The sequence below is a fragment of the Amia ocellicauda genome, chromosome 5 (assembly GCF_036373705.1).
Source record: "Amia ocellicauda isolate fAmiCal2 chromosome 5, fAmiCal2.hap1, whole genome shotgun sequence".
Classification (NCBI taxonomy): Eukaryota; Metazoa; Chordata; class Actinopteri; order Amiiformes; family Amiidae; genus Amia; species Amia ocellicauda.
Genome location: NC_089854.1, coordinates 23,168,031 through 23,184,477, shown reverse-complemented (window position 1 = coordinate 23,184,477; position 16,447 = coordinate 23,168,031).

The following is a 16,447-nucleotide window of genomic DNA, read 5'->3' as shown; positions in this document are numbered from 1 at the left end:
CGCATTAGCCCAAGCGTTCTCATTTGGACTTGCAGTTGGGTGACAATATTGGCAATGTCAGGGAATGCTAAATACTGTAGCTCTGAGTTTTGTGCTTCTGTGAGGTTTACAACGGCCCACTGTCTAAGAGTGAATGCACCATAACAAGGACTAAAACACAAACTCCAACATCTTGGTATGATGATAATTTTTTTTTCATTTCCACTCCTTTGTTTAGAGGAAAGGGGAGAGTAATCGAGCTATTGGGAGAAGAGACAGCCCTGAGCACAAAGAAAGTGTATGAAGGGAATTTTTTCTACAAGTTTTTAGAAGTGAGTGCTGCAAATTGGGAACCATTACAGAGTACTCATTTCTCATTTAAAAGGGCTTATAAGTAATGTGTTTTGAGGCCCCACTTACTAAATTTCACCTTGCTGTCCAGTTGGCTTCCATTCGATTGCCACTCGTGATTTGTGGCCGCCGAATTAGGCCCCAATTACAGCCAATTGGGCTTGCAATGTAAAATTTATTGCCATAAGGAATTGGTTAAAGATTTAAGAGCTCATCTGATGTTGCCCCCCGAATAGTCCTGCTCTAGGGCAGTTCCCACTCATTTTAACTCTTTAAACTTGTAACCTGGAGAATTTGCAATCATCAAGTCCATACTATGAAGGTAGACAACTGCCCTACACGGGGTGTTTCTAGCTGCCGAATCTATCACTACAGCAATCTCTCTTTTTTGCTTTGGCATTCGAAACCAAGCTAAACACAGCAGTTTAACAGTTTAAGCATGTTTACTACAAAGCCTTCCACAGAAATTCTGCCCGTCTAAGTAATTCAAGTTTTAACTTGCTGGAGGAAAGTACGCTGAGAAAGCGTCTGTAATTGTTCGCACTGTATTAAAGCCACATGCCAAACTTCTTTGACGAATGGAAGAAAATGAAAGTTTAAAATGAGATTAACACCCAAGGCTTCAAAGCATTCTGAAGAAATTGAAAACCATTTATAAGCAGGCCTGTAGATAAAAATAGAAATATATTTGACATGACATTTCTTTCTAGATAAATATCAACATTATAAAAATAACACAATCTGAGCTTTTGGTTCTAACTGTATTTCTCATTATACAATTAAAATGATTTATTTATTACTCTGTAAACTTTAATAAGTAAAAACCTTTACAAAGTCGCTCCTGGTTCAGTAACCTCCCTGTCTGCCTAGCCTTCTTCCTTCAGCATCAGGGGAAACCAATTGATGATAAAAGACAGCTAAGAGCATAAGATACCTTTTATAAGCTTCTATGTGAACTTGTTTCAGTAAAATACCTCAGCTTTACCCCTTTTCCACCAGCATCAATTTTGCTTTCTTGGACATAGGTCTTTTGTCCAGGACTTCAACAAGCACAGGTTACATATTAATGCACACCACTGACCAACCCCCCCCACCACTGCCCTTCCCTTTATTCACCATAGCTGGAAAAAAGGAAATTTAAAGACCTGGTGCATAAACACACACCATTGCACAAGGAAAATGTGCTTTCTTTAGGAGTAAGTGCAAAGCTTAAGTCTTTTGTTTTTCTCCTGGCCATACAACGGGGACAATGAGAGGCCCAAATCACCTATCTGCAGCTTCAATGAGGGGACTCTTAAGAAAAGAGATGAACCAGCATTCATCCTGCCATTAACCTCCGGCTTGGCTTTACGGACGCAAGAATGACGAGGTTCCACCGTATGGACTTTTAAAGAGCCTCCATTTAGTAACGAGCTCCCATTGTCCCATTGTCCCCCAAGCGATGCATTCTTAGTACAAATTTCAAAATAAAATGGGGACAAGGCATGATTGGCAAGTTAGCTTACCAACCTGTCATCAGCGATGAATAACGAGGGCAAGGAGAACGGGGAGCTCGGCAAGAGGGCAAGTCAACTAACTGATAAATAAAAATACATTCAACGCCCCCAGGAGATAAAACTTGATTTAAAAAAACAGTTAAAGCAATCCTGCTTTTGATCTGTAGTGATGGCAATGGTTGAGTTAGTTAATGCAGCCCAGACCTGGGTGAGGTCATTCAGACGGGACAGAGGGGGCTGAGCTTGTATTTTGCTTTATCTAAGTAGACCATTATGAGAGGCTAAGCATCGATGTGAGTGAACTGATCACTATAGTGCCGATCAATAAGCCAAGGAAGACCAGGTGGCATCCTATGAACAATTCAAATGCAGATGGCAGGAAACAGTCAGGAGAGGGGAGGAATGCATTGAAATTAAGTTAAGCCTTTGCGAATGCTTAAGGTCTACCTTCTGGGTTTTGGAGGACAAAGATCTGATTGATAATCCGTGCTTCTCTGGAGCAGAAATGGGAATTTAAAGAGGCACAATTACAAAGTGAAATTGAAATACAGTTAAATCAAAACTGAGTAAATGTGGAATACAAAGAGAAGGTTACGTCAAACTAAAAAATCATGTTTTCTACTGTATTTCACTCAGTAGAAAAGCAAAAAGAGGTCTGAAGACATTTGAATGCCTTGGCACCATCTTTGCAATCTAGGTTTTGGTTTTTGCAGTTGATGAACCAGATATTGCATGAAATAAAACCACTCAATATTTCAAATGGACCACTATAATATTCTCCTTAAGAAGACAACAGAAGTCAATATTCTTCCATGAATTAACCAGTTCAGTATTACTAATGAACAGTAATGGGGTATTCATACCTGGAAGCCATTGGGAAACATTTTCTTCTGTCTGGTTCTGCTGTCATATAAGGTTAAATCTTATCTGTTTCTGGATTAGAAACAAGATACAAAAAAGAGAGAACTCAATTAAATGGTGGCTAATTGCAGAAGCACTTATATTTATTTTAGTTAATGTAGGACAATCTCTGTGGTGCTCATTAGGCAAATCCCAACCCACGATGCACCAGGAGCAAGTACAAATATTTACCTCCGATTAGTCATGTTGAAGGAAAGGGAATTTAAATGGGATTACAGCTCATTAGGAGCCAACAGTCAGGGATTTTCAAACATGTCGGTAACATTTCAAATTAACTATCCTTAATCAACAGTTTATGAACATGTTGGGGTTTTATGGTTTCTCCTCCTCCCGGGACCCTGGTTTAAATCCAGCACACAAGTTAGGAACAGATTTTGTGCATAAAGCATTGCGTTATTCTAAAGTGGACTTATTTTACGAGGACTGGGTGAAAATATATGAGCATGTCAGTGTGGGTCTAGTTCTCTGGACAAAAAGATATTTGTCTGTTTGTGTCCGAATGTGCATGCATGTGTTTGAGCACTGTGGCTCTTTCTTTCCCCCTCACACTATTAAGACAATGGTTATTAAGATATACAGAAACAGCAGACCAAGCAGACAAAAGACTGAAGAAAAATCTATTAAGTCTTGGATTTTGGAGTCATTGTTTTTGAACAGAAACCCTTCCTGACTGACTTTGGTTCAATCCAGCTCTTATGGTCTTCTTTCAGGACTAACAACGAAGAGACTCGCTCTTGGGTCCAAATCCTCTTTATACAAATATAGAAAAATAATTTTCAAGTGTATCTAAACTAAACAAACAAACATAATACTTTTTTAGTCTAGAAATTAAACCTGCTTTTTTTCAATAAGAAAGAAGACCACACATCTTTAGAAATAGATAAATAAATGTTTTGTTTTCTTTTTAATTGTCTTTCAAAGTACAAAACGAGCACGATGGGTTGAATGGCCTCCTCTCGTTTGTAAACTTTCTTATGTTCTTATGTACAGTAATTGCGTTTACATTCATTAATCAAATGTGAAGTTTCACTCGGGTGAAAGTGCTCTTATGTGGAAAGGGGATTTATTTTGGTTGGAGGATTTAAAGCGACAACGTGTGCAGCCACGACTAGAGATGTTTTCCCAGGGATGGACTGAAGATTGTATTGTGAGTTTTATAATCTGGGAAGTTTCTCAGAGTCCCTGTATAATTAACAAGGACAGAGATTAAGAGAGAGAGAGAGAGAGAGAGAGAGAGAGAGAGAGGGAGAGGGGGAGAGGGGGAGAGGTAGGGGGAGGGAGCGAGAGCAAGAGAGGAAACTGCTCACCTTCAATAGTCTTCAATCTAAACCATAAACATGTCCAACACATGAATCAGAACTGGCACATGTTTACACTTTATTGTCAAATAACATGAATGGTGGACTGCATGTGAACAGTTTGAAAGGATACTTCATAATTACTGGAAATCATATAAAAGCATGCTAACCCTGAACCCCCAAACCTGCTCCCACTGTAGTGCTATTCCGCTGTTAAACAGAACATTGGTTTACTGCCGAATTACATTTTGGGATTGTGGGAAGACAGGGTTTATGCAAAGCCTCCAGTTTAGTTTAGTTTCTGAGTAACAATAAGTTCCAGTGTTTTTCAAATGTGCTTTTAAGTGTTTGGAGTTCGAAATGCAACTGCGCCATCTGCTTTGGAACCCCATCTTCTGTTATTACGAAAAACAAAACATATGTTTCTCTCTTAATAAGTTTCTCCCCCCCCACCCCCAATATAATGATGGTAATCAAGTGATTAATAACAGCTTAACTACAGCTGCAGTCATAAAATAAAAGCATCTGGGCTAATCCTTTGAGATCTTCCGCTTATGAAGTTGATGGCTTTGCTGTGGCATGTACAGTGCTTATTGTACAAAACCTCATGAATTAGACATTTAATTTCATTCAGATCATTCATCCTCAGTCATACTGATGAGTATGACTGTATTATGTATAATTATCGTATGTAGTCAGTGCATTAAGCTGTTTCAAAACAAGCTTGACATTGTGCTCTTGGCTAGGGTTGAGGCTCTGGGTTTTGTTCTGGCAAAACTGTGCTGGATTTAGGGATGAAGTTGGGTTATGTTTAAGTTTATTACAGATGAAAGTAGCCAGGTGGGAATGGTCTTACAGGTTAGGTAGTTTTTGTCTGATATTTTGAAGATGTTACCTTACAATTCAGGTTCAAGTTAGGGTTACATTGTGGCTGGGCTGGGATTGCTGTAGCCATAGATTTAAAATGTGCCATTAGCTTTGGCTTGTGATCTGGCTATTGTTATAGCTGATATTGGACTGTATTTAAGCATGGACAGGGGTTTGGGTAAGGTTAATTTAGAGATGAAGATAAAAGTGGGATTGGTCTGACAATTAGATTATAGTTTCTGAGTCAGAAACTTTAAATTTAAAATGGGAAGCATTACCCTCAGTTTGAACTGGGCTTGTGGGAAGGTTGCGTTTTAGTAAACTATAAAAAAAATGGTCTTCTCCAGCTGTTTAATGTCCTCATTAAATTTGATCAGGTAGCTGTTTTGGTTTGTAACAAGTCTGTTAGATACCAAGGAGGAGGCATAGATGCCAGAAGCCAAGCAGAGCAACCATAAAAGTAGAATAGGCATGCTTTAGATAATGAAGCAACGTGACTGAATGATGTTAGGATATGTCAGTTTAAAGCTGCCGTAACTGATCTCATTATACCAACATTGACAGAAGATTTTAGAATGATTTTTTAGCACATTTTACAGAACTGAAAATAAATACTGATTGCTAAAACAGTAGACAATTGGTAAAGATGGATTTATTTACTGGACTATCACTCTTCTAATTAATGCATCTCTCCACCATAAGCAGCTTTAAATGCACCAAGCAGAGAGAGACAGAGAAATAAAGTGGAGCACAAAGGCCTTGTGGGTGAAGGTAATCTGTGCCCAGTGACATTTCAGTGTTTTAGTATTTGTAAGTATCTCCATGAGTTAAGCTTCTGCAAAACTGGGTAAATACATTTCAACGGACAATATAACATAGGAGGACTTGGGAGTTGTTTTTGTCCTCTCTAGAAAAAGAAATAAAATAAATACATATTTCGTATTATCATTGTTATTGGATTGGTTTGTAATCCTTTTTTCCCCCAACAATTGTGTTACTACTTTTCACTCACTCACCCATTTCTTCATTGACAATGAATTCCATATCAAGCTGAGTAAACCCAAAGAGCTGAAGAAGTCAAAAGTCTCGCAGTTATTTCAATTTCAGTCCTTCAGCCTTGCCTCGATCATCTACCTGTTTTGGGGAGGGAAGCCGCACTGATGCTCCTATCCCATCGCATTCCCACCTGATATCCCACGACCATTCCCAGAAACAAATACAAATAAATAATGGATGCTCTATGAGCATCTTCAACAAGCAATAATAATCCACTGACATTTCCTAACCAGGGGGAGACTGCAGACTGCATAAGGTATGAGCTCGAGAGATAGCGCAGGAGCGGGGAGCGTCGCCGGAGCAGTTCAGAGGAACGGCACGCTGACTCTGGGTGCCCCCAACTCGTATCCATGTATTTTCATGTTATCTGTTGAATGTTACTCTCTTTTATCTGGCGCCGTGTTTGAAGGGATTTGCAGCCGGATTGATAATCCCAACTTTCAACATAAATCGTCGCACAGGGTGCCGCGGAGATGCCTGCTCTTTCTTATGATAATGCCCAATTGGGTGCCTGGCAATGGAAATGCCATGGGCTTATCTCAGTGAGACAGCTTTGCAGTGGCTTGTGCTCAGATCGTCTTGGTCAGGGTGGGATATTTTAATTCTTTCCAGATGGGAAGCTGGGTATCGACTGCCCCAATACAGGCTTTCTCTGACAAAGGCCACATGTATATATAGGTGGTGAAATTTAGTTTTAAGGTCTATGAAGTGAGTGTTTAACTTAATGAGTGAGCTAACTTCTTTTTGTTTTGAATTCATATGGCAGCCACATCACTGGGAACTTTATCCACCGCCAATCAACTTCTGTCATTTATTTTACAGATTGGCACACTGTTATGACAGGCACAAAAAAATAAACAAAATGAAAAACTAAAAACTATTCTGGATAAAATAAGAAAAAAAGAACTGTGTTGGCAGAGGTGGGTGAAAACCAGTGGTGCTACCCTGTACCCGCAGCTTTGGACAAGGCTCCCTGCATTTGTATCCTGAAAGGAAGAGAGGCGGGGAGGGAAGGAGGAGAGGACAGCCCCCGATCGAGGGAGTATCCGCCCACTGCGTGCGAGAACAGGTGCCCAGGGGGCCTTGCCTTCGAGGCGGCACGGCTGTGACTAATCAGGGGCATCCCGAGGAGACCTGTGTTCACGATCCCGCCTGTTGACAAATCTAATGTGGGTATAATAGATGAATGGGCACCAGAGGGCAATGCATGGGAATGGCTGCAGCTTTGAGGCGAGCCGTCTCCCCCCCGTACACTGCCGATCGGGTTACTGTACAGGCATTACAGGGGCTTAGTGCTAAGGCCGGGGCACTGTCTGCCTTTCCTGGCATCCCAGGGAGCCGAGCGCCGAGAGAGTGCCGCTCCCCACGGCCGGACAAACAGCTGCTCTGCTCTTTCCATAGACTCTGCGGCGTCCATTAAACTGCAGACAGGAATCCGCACCCGGGCACCTGCCGTCCCATCCCCGGGACGCTCTGGAGATATTAATGGCTAATGTGCTGCTCCTGGCTGTATCAAATCCTCCTCACCCCCCTCCCCAACTTGGTCTTAATGACAAACCATTACCAATAATGAGAAGTCAAATTCCAAGGATAAGCCGCAAAAGTTTGGCATTGCAGAGGACTCATAATATCTGGAGGATGAAAGTGCTCATTGTTTTTACAGTGTTGGGGGAAAAATATCTCTCTCAAACATTTACAAGCTAATGGCTCTACAGCTGTGTGTGTGTGTGTGTGTGTGTGTGTGTGGGTGTGTGTGTTCACATCAGGAAAATAACATGTAAACACTCCCAGTGCAATGTGAAAGCTATCGAGTTGAACGCACAAAGTCTGGAGTATTATCTTAGGACTCAGACGATTGCTTTGATTTGATAAATAAGCAAACAAAACCATCAAATGAAAGCAGGGTAGCAGGAGCGGTATGGCACACATTTCAGAGCTCTACAGTGCACAAGATTCAAGATAAATATTGTTCCATTTTGACAGTCCAAAGATGCAACATCCACGGCTACTTCCCCCTGCTTAACAACTCCTTGAGTTGAGTTCATTGTGCGCACCATATCAGCTTACATAGGAGCCACTTCCCTATCAGCCCCCCCCATTTAATTAGTATGTACGGTGAAAAATGAACTCACACTGAGAGAGTTCATTTTTTACCGTACATATTCACTATTCATATTTCACTCAGTCATATTGAGGATCTCCTGGTCTCTGCTCAATACCAGTCCATCAAAAGGACCTACATAGAAAGGACGGAAATAATAAAGATATAAGACAGGCACTGCAAAGTTAACTCTTAATTTCAACAAAAAAAAGGAAAAGGTTTGTGCTGTGCTCGAGTCTGGTAGTCAACCGGCCTAATCCTGTTACCGTCAGCAATTCCACGCGTCTAAACTCATCTGTGCCAGGTCTCAGAAGTTTAAATCGCCACCATTCATATTCAGGACCGAATCCCTTTCATGACTTTCATTTGCCCGGCCAGGCGGCCTTTGCATATTCATAGCTTCATCATATTGATGATAGTAATATATATATATATTTTTAAGTAAAAAGAGAAACAACCGGGAAGAAGAAAGTGAGCAGCTAGCTTGGCTGACCTCATCCTCCCAGTCACTCACGTCTGATTTGTCTTATCAGAGGAGCTCACAAAGCAACCAGCAAGTATTAAAATAGTTCTCTACCGACCCCCGGCGCATGAGACGTGACCCCATCTCTAACTGCCTCCCGAGTGAAGGAACGGAAAATGAGCCACAGAGTGAGCTGGCCTCTCAGGCATGTGACATCTCTGTGCCATTGGCCTCCTTGCCTTTTGCTACGTGTGCTGGAGGGATTTGGTGTCTTTGAACATGGTGTCTGCGAAGATATGCCCTCACAGGTGACCCCCTACCCCCCCCCACCCCCCCGCCTTTCTGAACGATTAACTCTAAATCCTACAGATAAATCTTACAGTTGACTTCTCGTTGGGATTAAGTGTAAATCTAATCAAAAGGGGAAAAAAATAGTAAACGTTAATAGGAATATTGGGAATCACGTGGGATGTAATTGCAAATCCCTAAAGATGATGACACAGTATGGACTTATTAAAGGATATTGTGTAGTTATACTTTTATACTTTTAAGCTCCAGTTTGACTTTTTTTTTTAAATCACAGACAACATCCCTGAGCACAATATAGAAACTTTCAAATACACAATATTAGCACTAGAAACTGCTGTATTTGCTGTTCTGTTTCATTTCAATAGCAATAGCAGCGGCAGTATCTACATTACTCTTCAAAAGGCATTTCTCCCTTACAATCAAAGAGAAACTCAACACTACTATTGCCAACTGCTTAATACAACTTACTATCTTATAGCCCTTTTTATAGCCCCCTTTGTTTAGGCTACACAGTTTATGTGTAACCCTACAGTGGCTCTCAAAAGTGTTCACCCCTCTTGGACTTTTCCACATTTCATTTTGTTACAAAATGAAATCAGAATGGATTTAATTAGGAGCTTTTGCCAATGATCAACACAGAAAATGTCCATAATGTCAAAGTGAAAATATAATCTGCAAATTGTTCTAAATTAATTACAAATAGAAAACAGAAAATAATTGAATGCATAAATAATCACCCCCTTTGCCATGACACACCTGACTGAGCTGTGGTGAAACCAATTGTCTTTAGAAGTCATGTAATTAATTGAATGGAGTCCACCAATGTGCAATTAAGGTGTGTCGAATGATTTCAGGTTAAATACACCTGTCTCTGGGAGGTCCCACAGCTGGTTAGTACAATTCCTAACAAAAACATAATCAAATCAGGAATAAGATTCTTCAAAAGCACCAATCAGGGGCAGGATATAAGAACATTTCCAAGGCATTGAATATCCCTTGAAGCACAGTAAAGTCCATTATTAAGAAATGGATAGAATATGGTACAACTGTTAATCTGCCTAGATCTGGCCGTCCTCAAAAACTGAGTATCACCCAGAGGCATATGGCAACTCTAAAGGAGTTACAGTCTTCCACGGCTGAGCTGGGAGACACTGTACACACGACAAAAATAGCCCCGGTGCTTCACAAAAGTGGCCTTTATGGGACAGAAAAAAAATCACATAAAATCTTGGCTAGAGTTTGCCAGAAGGCATGTGGGAGACTATGAGACCAAGTGGAGAAAGATTCTATGGTCTGATGAGACCAAAATAGAGCTTTTTGGCCTGAATGCTAAGCACTATGTTTGGCGCAAGCCTAACACCGCACATCATCCTGAGAACACCACCCCTACCGTGAAGCATGGTGGTGGCAGCATCATGCTATGGGGATGCTTCTCTGCATCAGGGCATGGAAGCCTTGTAAAGATAGAGGGCAAAATGGATGCAGAAAAGTACAGAGAAATCCTGGAAGAAAACCTGCTGAAGTCTGCAAGAGACCTGGGACTTGGGAGAAGATTAATCTTCCAGCATGACAATGACCCCAAACATACAGGAAAAGCCACATTGGAGTGGCTTAAAAGCAAAAAGGTCAATGTCCTGGAGTGGCCCAGTCAAAGCCCGGACCTCGATCCAATTGAGAATATGTGGAAAGAGTTGAAAATTGCTGTTCACCAAAGGTCCCCAACCAACGTGATGGAGCTTGAGCAATTTTGCAAAGAAGAATGGGCACACATTGCTGTGTTCAGATGTGCAAAGCTGGTAGAGACTTATCCACATAGACTCATGGCTGTAATTGCTGCCGAAGGTGCCTCTGCCACATATTGACTGAAGGGGATGAGTACTTAAGCATTCAATTATTTTCTGTTTTGTATTTGTCATTCATTTAGAACAATTTGCAGATTATATTTTTCACTTTGACATTATGGTCATTTTCTGTGTTGATGTGTGGCAAAAACTCCTGATTAAATCTGTTCTGATTTAATGTTGTAACACAATGGAATGTGGGAAAGTCCAAGGGGGGTGAATACTTCTGAGAGTAACTGTAAGTATATAAATGCAAGCTACATTAATTAAAAAAATAAGCAAAATTCTATCTCACCCCTGGGACACTGAAATATGTAGTTTTCAAAAACAATATTTGCAAAACCCTTGCCTTAAAGGAAATAACTTGGATTATTGCATATAATTATGGCCTCATCATTTATTATGGCTTTTTCTTGTGCAGATAACTATCAAAAGTAAAATCATCAACATTTGCTGTGAACTGTGTTAAATACGTTTCCTAGCCTTGTTGATGCCACCTGGGGTGGTCCATTTAAAGAACCCCCCAGACTCCCACCCCCAACCCCAACCCCAAAATTGTGTTTTCCACCTTCAACCCCCTGGTTTTTTCCGTTTTATGACTCAGTGACACTGCTCCATTATTATTATTATTATTATTATTATTATTATTATTATTATTATTATTATTATTATTATTATTATTATTATTGGCAGACATCCTTATCCAGGGCAACTTACAAAACAAGAGCAATACGAAGTGCAAAAATACAATACAGTTCAGTGCAATTTACAAATTCCAATTTACACACGCCTATAGGTAATATACAGCAACCAAATCAATCCTCTGACATCTCTTTTTTTGCTGTTTTTGGTCGAGGTGTAAGATAAATATTTGCACACTTCTCCCCTGTTTTCATTAAAGGCAATTTAGCATGGTAACACCCCCCGCACCCCCACACAAGACTGTTTTATAGATGGATATGTATGAAAACACCAGTCGTGTCAGCTGAGTGCACCATTAAGAAAAGAGGTTTGGAAAGCACCGAGCAGGTGTAAAAACAAGAAAAGGAAGTCACTCTGTTTCTACTCTGGGGCAATATTCCAGTTCTTTTAAAACACAACATCCATCAAACTTTTCTACTGACACTGACTCCCAGCCCTTAGATTAGCCCGGCTCAGCTTAGAAAAACAATGCAAGAAACAAACAAATTCAATATCAAATACAGATCAAGTTAAATTAGGCTACAATCAGCCCACACTGAATTGCAATCTAAAGAGTTCCTCCCAGAAGGGAAAACATTGTACGTGCATCAAATTGCAGTTAAATACCAACCAGACCAAACAAGACAAATTGGTTATATAAACTGTGCAAGCCTAACCGAGACAGAAAAGAGATAATAAAGACGTTAACGATTTATTTACTTATTGTAAGTAAAATAATGCTGGGAATTGGCTTATCTTTTATGGTCAGGGATAAAGTAGAAATTTATCATCACCGTATTATCGGAGAGCCTTGGGAATTTTGGGAAAACACACATAACTGGTTTGGTCTGCAGGTGTCTTCTCAACAACACGCATTACAAAACAATGATTTATGGTGATTGCTTTCCCAATGGCTAACCTGAGAACACACTGAAACTTGCAGGCGGTCTTTCTGAATAATTGCTGCGTGGATATTAACTGGATTTATTAAGAAATGGTCACTGCTGCTTTCTAGCTCAATATCCAAGCGAAACAATACTGCTACCAGAAAACCTGCGACTGCAGAAGGCCGACATGTTGTCCAAAGGGGGATAACCATTGGTATGTATGGTTCAGTAAGCATGAGGTGAAAAATTAAACCTATAAAGTAATTGAGAAGCACAGTAAGCAGTCTAGGGAAGAGGGACGGGGAGGGGAGATCACAGAGTTATTAATTCAGTTTGAGGAACATCTTTATCTAAGTGCATTTGTACTGAGGAGATCCCTGCAATCTCGGCCCCACACTCTCATGGGAGTCCCATCAAAGAGAACGGCCCCGGGCACAGTCCATGCAAATGATGTGCGCCGACAGTCCGCCATCACCGTGAGACGGCCCAGTCACACCTCACGGCATCGGGGGATCAGTCACACACCTCAAATCATGAGGGCCACCCAACCGGAGAGGAGGAGAGGAAGACTACACGTGTGTTCAGCTGAAGCACTACAGAAGGATGGAGGGAGATCCTGTATCGGCCCAAAGCAGACGCCATGCTAACAATACAGGAGGCTGTCACTCATAAGGGCTTCTGGGATCAATAATAGATTTATTATTTCAACTCTTCCCACACATTCCTGTATATTTCACCAGTGGGTTTAGTGAATTAAAAGTATGAAAATAGAAGAAGGTGAAGAATTATTATGATTATTATTTTGTTTAAGACATCCATGTTAAATGCATGGTCTGTTTTGCTCAGCTGTCCATTCTCACAAACAAAAACACAAACTAAATGCAAACTCATAGTGTCATAGTGAGACTGGTCAGAAAAACCTGTGTAAGATCCCCTTTAACCTGATGAGAATATTACTGTATTTGATTTTATAATACTTTTTGCATATGTGAAAATCCATTTAACTAACTAAAACATCCGTTTCAACTCCGTGTCGTTTCAGCAGTGACATTCAACAAACTTCTGGAGCGGAGGGTGAAGTGTTTAGTTCTTGCCACTAGAGGGAGTATTACCCCCGGTTATTGCTTTAGAGTTGCAAACCGGAGTCTCTGCTCGAGTGAAATGCGCACAAACAGCACTGCGCCTCACATCTGCGCATTGCGCGCATTCAAGATGAACTGCTAGTCTTTCAAACACAAACACTGCCAATGACAGAAGAAAGAGCAACAGTGATTATCCTCAGCCTCTCGTAGACCACCAGCCCAAAGGCAGAAGACAACAAATGCACACAGGCAAAGAAAATATACTTTTGTCTAGCTGTCTATACACTCTTGTTATAGCTATGCAAATAAACTGTAGTTTAGTCCCATAGGCTTCTTGTAATTGTTTGGAGGAAACTTGACACAATATTACTATTACTATAATACTCATACATGCAATGGATTACTACACTGACACTAATGCATGTATTTCGGCCCTGCATTGAAAAACATTGTTCATATTTCATAAGCAACACATCCACAGGCTTCACTTGCTCAGTTCAATGTAAACAAACGCACAACGCAGTAAAAAAAGAAAAGAGCCACTGAGCTCTTTTGAAGATTTGTAACACAATCCGTTATTATCACTCTCAAAAATTGCCGCTTTTATGGAGATAAAACGAGCTTTGAAACAAATCTCAATATCTGCACGTAGTATACATATTTAAAATGATGCCCGAGGGGGCCTTGTTCATCAGCACGACTTTCATCTTTATTACAGATGCATATTATATTCAGGGCTGTGTGTGAAGAATGCACAAATATACAAACTGATAGAGATGTAGAAAAGAAAGAGCATTTGATAGAATTCTGTTGTGTGTCTGGAGATCAAAAAAAAAAGATTGTGTTGTTTTTCTTATTGTGCAGAAAATAGTACTTACAGGGGTGTATATGTGTGCCTGGTGGGAATTTTGTTTGAAGAATATATTTTATTGCACAGACTCTCCCATTTTTATTTGTTTTCTAATACCCTGAATGCAATCCTGACCTTTTCAACAAATAAACCTGAGTTGTTGACAATGAACCCTTGTCTGTCAGAGGCCTAGCTGTCAGTTCTTGGAATGCAATTCTAAAGAAAGAAAGAATGAAGTTATATATATATATATATATATATATATATATATATATATATAATACAAATAACAGTAAGGGTAGTTCAGAGCAAAGGAAAATGAAGGGAAAAAAAAGGATTTAGTCTTGTTAATGAAGGACAACCTATGATCTATATTCAGTCAGGATTATTGCCACCCCCCACAGTTGACAGTGCCTTATAATCTGTCCGCTGTATCAACACCCAGAAGATCTGACAAACACAGCCTGGCACCTGGACGGACGAGCGGACGCAGCAGTGTCGTGGTCCAGAACAGGCCGGGCCAGACCAGGCAGAGTGGGTGGGTGTGAGAGGCACGGACTCAAATCTGGAGCGTCAAGGCGCTGCCGGTGACACCGTCTCTCCCAGCAGCCCCTGAGTCATAGACACACGCCTGAGCGCTGCAAGACACGGCCTGTTGTCTCTAACACTTCTGAAGTGCAAACGTGCTGACATGTGGATGTGGATCTTTAAACGCTGTTTCACACCTTTTTTTTCAGGGAGATAGAGGCACACGTTCAAATATACTAGCCAAGTGATGCCATCTGCTCCGCTTTTCTCTGAATTTTGTCATTTCTGAAGAGGGCTTTCAGGGATTGAATTGTTCCTTCCAGGGATACGATATCTAATTGTTTACTACTTAAATAAATCAATGCTCAACATCTTGGTGATACGACACAAAATATCATTTCGCTGTCAACTACCTTTATTATCTTTATTTGCCTTGGAATGAATACAGAGTGCAAGATGCAGTGGTCTTTACTAATCCTCTGTACTTTGTTATAAAATATATTCAACGATTTTTGGTTTGTTTGGTAATAAAACACAGACATTTATTACAACTTCATTAAGATGTGCCAGGCTGAGTCGTGGCCTTCCCCACAGTGAGAATGATCACTCAAGCGTGTGTCAATATACCCAAGTCTTTCACACAAAGGTTAAAAACCGGTTTGGTCACAGCCCTGCATGCTAAGATCAGTTATTTCAAGACACGTCTACAGATTAGAATCTGTCAATCGTGAAGAATAACTAGAAACATCTATTCCCATGAAACCTAAACACATATAATGAGATACCAAAACAGATTAAAATGACTTGATTTTCAGTTTTATTACACTCAGTCAAAAGTCGGCATCAAACTGGATGAGCCAAATAGGATTCTTCTGCTTGGCTTTGATCTGCCAGATTAGATAAATCTTCAGAGGCACTAAGTAAAGTTAGGGAACTAAAGGCAACTCTTTACATCTGATTTAGTAAGCTGAATTATACTCCTCAGGGTCCAGCCTCCTAGTGATTCTGTATGGATAAAAAATCCTTTTTTCCCCTCTAAGTCTATTAGGCAACTGAGCTGTACCTAAGACTGTCCAAGAATGCTTTAATATTTACACAAATGAGTGTGATGGAAAAGCTCATATTCAAAATGGCTCTAGCCCTGTCCCACCATCGCCTCAAGTGTCTCATTCGAACACCGTGAATGAAAGAGAAGAAAAACAATGCATTGTTCTTTCTCTTCCCCTTGAGTTCAATTCACACGGGCCGTGGTGGTGGTGAAAAGCAAGCGCCTGTCAGAGAGGTGGTTAGCGTAATATTATCTGCAAAGTCTTTCGCATGTCCAAGAAATAAGGAAGGGAAGGAAATAGACTTTTTTTAGGATCAGTTTCCTGTGAATTTAAGAAAACACAGTCTGGCAATGTACTGGAAAGTATCGCTCCGGACTGCAGGATCTCATGACTGAACGAATCGTGCGCCGGTCTTCAGAAGGGTCACTGTTTTTCAGGAGAGCCCATTTTGTGAAGCGGAAAGGACTCTGAGAACTGAGAGTTTCTCAAGGTAATGGGGTTTTAAGTTATTAGTGCCCTGTACTCTTACAACACAGAAGTTTTCCAATCAAGGCAATTACTGAACAAACACCAAAAGACTCAGCCTTCCACAGACATGCAACATCTCTTGCTAGACAATGCATTAATCAGACAACTTATTAAAAGGAACAGAACTTTTTTTTCTTCCCCTGGGATCTAAGAATCATTA